This window comes from Mandrillus leucophaeus, unplaced genomic scaffold, assembly GCF_000951045.1.
Source record: "Mandrillus leucophaeus isolate KB7577 unplaced genomic scaffold, Mleu.le_1.0 Scaffold48, whole genome shotgun sequence".
NCBI lineage: Eukaryota > Metazoa > Chordata > Mammalia > Primates > Cercopithecidae > Mandrillus > Mandrillus leucophaeus.
The window spans coordinates 182,613-187,000 of record NW_012105142.1 but is presented as its reverse complement, the minus strand read 5'-3'; the positions used below and the strand labels follow the sequence as shown (position 1 = coordinate 187,000).

General features: G+C 41.7%; 1 pseudogene; it reads left to right on the top strand.

The window, feature by feature from the left end:
• The window catches only part of LOC105550369, a 40,229-nt pseudogene extending 37,623 nt beyond the window's left edge, over positions 1–2,606 (top strand).
• The last annotated feature ends 1,782 nt before the right edge of the window (positions 2,607–4,388 follow it).

The window sequence follows — 4,388 nt, the reverse complement described above, 5'->3', positions numbered from 1 at the left end:
AAAAAAAAAAAAAAAAAACTATTCCAGGGAGATTTTAATTTCCCGGCACTTTTAGCCGGCTCTATACTCAGCATCCGCAGAAGCCCTTGGGCGGGGTGAGTCACCGATGCTGGGAGTTGTAAACTGAGCCAGGATGTGCAGGAATGGGAGTGCCAGGGGATTTAGATGGGGCATAGAAGGCATCTACTGCAGGAAAAGAGGAAGTTAAAGTATTCTAAATGTATTCTTAATCATCCAGGAAGAAATAAATGTACCGACTCATATTGGTGCTAGTAAATAGAGGATGCATATTGCAATCTGCAGATTTCAAATAGTAAAATAATATGTATTTGACAAGCTAGTAGAGTGGTGAAATGGAGTAATAAAAATGACTCGGCTGGGTGCAGGGACATGTGCCTGCAATCCCAGCTACTTGGGAGGCTGAGGTCGGAGGATTGCTTGAGGTCAGGAGTTTGAGACCAGACTGGGCAACATAGCAAGACCCTGCTTCTACAAAAAAAAAAAAGAGTAATTAAAAACAGCTGGGCATGGTGACTCATGCCTGTAATCCCAATGCTTTGGGAGGTCAAAGCAGGAGGATCACTTGGGTCTAGAAGTTTGAGACTAGCCTGGGCAACATGATGAGACTTCATCTCTATAAAACATTTAAAAAATTAACCCAGCACTGTGGCACATACTTGTAGTCTTAGTTATTCGAGTGGCTGAGGAGAGAGAATCCCTTGAGCCTAGGAGTTTGAGACTGCAGTGAGCTATGACCACACCACTGCACTCCAGCCTGGGCTACAGAGGAGGAATTAAAAAAAAAAATGACTTGAATAATCGAAATGAAGATAAGAGAGTTAAAACAATGAAGAGAGAAGAATGGACTGACGATAGATTTTAATCTTATGTGTCACTAATTGCATTAAATATAAAAAGATCAACTATTCCAATTAAAATACAATTATCAGATTGAATAAAAAACACAATCCAACTAAACACTGCTTACAAGAGACACACATTAAATATAAAGAAATAGAAAAACTAAAAACAAAACTATAGGAAAATGTAGACACTTCAGACATCGACCCAAACAAAGTAGATGTGCAGTTGTAGTCAGATAAGACAGAACAAGGCTAAGACAGAAAGCATTAAGGAAGTTATGACTAGGGCTAAAGAAGGGTAATGAGAAAAGAGTCAATCACCAGGAAGACACAATAATTCTAAACTGACTTTTGGCTCTCTGAGCAGCGCCATGGTGGTCGGCAAGAACAGGCAGCAAAAAGGAAGCCAAGAAGCAAGTGGCTCATCCATTTTCCAAGAAAGATTGGGGGGCTGGGTGTGGTGGCTCACACCTGTAATCCCAGCACTTTGGGCAGCCGAGGCAGGAGTATGATTCAAGGCCAGTAGTTTGAGACCAGCCTGGGCAACGAAGTGAGACCCTGTCTTTTAAAAAAAGTAAGTAAATACATACATAAACAAACAGACAAACAAGCAGACAAATAAATAGCAGGGTGTGGTGGTGCATGCCTGTGGTCCCAACTACTTGGGAGACTGAGGTGGAAGGACCTCTCAAGCCCAGAAGGTCAAGGTTGTAGTGGGCTATGATCACAACATTGCACTCCAGCCTGAGTGATACAGGGAGACTCTGAGAAAAGGAAGGAAGACAGGAAGGCAGGGAGGCAGGCAGGAAGGGAGGGAGGGAGGGAAAGGAAAAGGAAGAGGAAGGAAGGAAGGAAGAGAAAAAGAGAGGGAGAAAGAAAGAAAAAGAAAGAAAGAAGAAAGGAAGGAAAGAAAGAGAAAAGAAGGAAGGAAGAAAGGAAGGAAGGAAAGAGAAAGAAAGAAAGAAAGAAAGAAAAGAAAAGAAAAGAAAGAAAGAAAGAAAGAAAAGAAAGAAAGAAAGAAAGAAAGATTGGTATGATGTGAAAGTGTGAAAGCTCCTGTTATATTCAATATAAGAAATATTTGAAAGACACTAGTTACCAGAACTCAGTGAACCAAAATTGCCTCAGATGGCCTTAAGGGTCATGTGTTTGAAGTGAGCCTTGTTGATCTGCAGAGTGATGAAGTTACACTTAGAAAATTTAAGCTGATTACTGAAGATGTTCAGGGCAAAAACTGCCTGCCTAACTTCCAGGGCATGTATCTTACCTGTGACAAGATGTGTTCAAAGTGGCAGACCATGATTGAAGCTCATGTTGATGTCAAAACTATCAATGGTTATTTGCTTTGTGTGTTTTGTGTTGGTTTTACTAAAAAAAAAAAAAGCAACAATCAGATTTGGAAGCCCTCTTATACTTAGCACGAACAGGTTTGCCAAGTCTGGAAGAAGATGATGGAAATCATGACCCAAGAGGTGCAGACGAGTGGTTTGAATGAAGTGGTCAATAAATGGATTCTGGACGGCATTAGAAAAAGATATAGGAAAGACTCGCCAATCTGTGTATCTTCCTTGTGATGTCTTCGTCAGTAAAGTAAAAATGGGGAAGAAGCCCAAGTTTGAATTGGGAAAACACATGGAGCTTCATGGGGAAGACAGGAGTTCTGGAACAGCTACTGGGGATGAGGCAGGTGCTATAGTTGAATGAGCTGATGGATAGGAACCACCAGTCCAATAATCTGTTTAAAATCCGGACTTTTTTTTTTTTTTTTTTTTTAAGACAGTGTCTCACTCTGCTTCTCAGGCTGGAGGGCAGTGGCCCAATCATAGCTCACTGTAGCCTCAAACTCCTGGGCTCTTCCTTCCTCAGCCTCCCAAGTAGCTGGGACTACAGGTGTGTACCACCATGCCTAGCTAATTTGTGTGTGTGTGCATTTTTAGAATTTTTACATCTATGTTCATGGGAGAGATGGGCTAATAATTTTCTTTTCTTACAATATCCTTCTTGGTTTGGGGATAAAGGTCATTCTGTCCTCACACAAGTTGAGAGGTGCTCCCTCTTTTAGCGGTCCCTGGAAAAGCAAATATTTATCCTCCTGGAATGTTGGATAGAATCCACCAGTGAAGCCACCTGGACTTCAGTTTTCTTTGTGGGAAGGTGTTAAATCATAAATTCAATTTAAACAGTTGAGTAAATTGAGTAATGAGATTATTCAGATTTTTCTACTTTGGTAGGTTGTGTTTTTTTCTAAGTTTCATCTGAATTTTCAAATTCATTGGCGTAAGAGTGTCATTGTCATATCCTCTTCTTATCTTTTTAACGTTTTTAAGATCTGTGGGCATAACAAAGTACCACAGATTGGGTGGCTTAAACAATGGAAATGGGTTTCTTCACAGTCCTGGAGGCTGGAAGTCCATCAGGGTGTCAGCAGGGTTGGTCTCTTCTGACGGCCTCTCTCGTTGGCTTGAAGATGGCCGTCTTCTTCCAATGTCTTCACAGAGTCTTCCCTCTGTGTATGTCTGTGTCCTGATCTCTTCTTATATGGACACTAGTCATCTTGGATTAGGGTCCACCCTGATAACCTCATTTAATCTTAATTATCTTTTTAAAGGCCCTATTTCCACATACGATCACATTCTAAGGTAGTAGGGGTTAGGACTTCAACATGTGAATTTGGGGGGCCACAATTCAGCCCAGAACATGGGGTGACTGAATGTCTCATATGCTTTGAGTGTAAGTTGATAGAACCACTTTGGGAAATGGTTGGGCAACACGAAAGCTGAACAGACACACATTGTGTAACCTACGATTCAATTCCTAGGTGTATACACAACACAAATGCACACATGCACATCAGAAGACATAGGACAATGTTCATGGAGATGTTCATAATAGCCCAAATTGGAAACTAACCACGTGTCTCCAATGGATAAATCTTGGGATATTCACACAATAGAATTGTATGGAGTAGCAAAAATGAGTTATCTTTTGCTACTCCCAACATAGGTGAATCTCATGAACATAATGTGGAATGACAGGAGCCAGATATGAAAGAGGACCATCTGCACATTCCATGGAATTACATTATATCAGGTTTTATATCAAACAGGCAAAACTACTTCGTGGTGTTTGGGGGGCGGGGAGGGTGGAGACTGGGATAGGAGTCACAAGGGGACTTCTGTTCCTTGATCTGGGTGCTAGCCTTGTGAAATTTCAGAGCTGGGCACTTATTAGTTCATTGAAAGAAAAATAAACAAGGCCGGGTGCAGTGGCTCATGCCCATAATCCCAGCATTTTGAGAGGCTGAGGTGGGAGGATTGCTTGAGACAGGAGTTCAAGATGAGCCTGGGCAATATAGTGAGAGCTCTGTCTCTAAAAAAAAAAAAAAAAAAAGAAAAAAAGAAAAAGAAAAAATTAGCCAGGCACAGTGGCGCACACCTGTAGTCTCAGCTACTCAGGAGGCTGAGGCAGGAGGATCACTTGAGCCCAGGAGGAGGATCACTTGAGCCCAGGAGTTTGAGGCTGCAG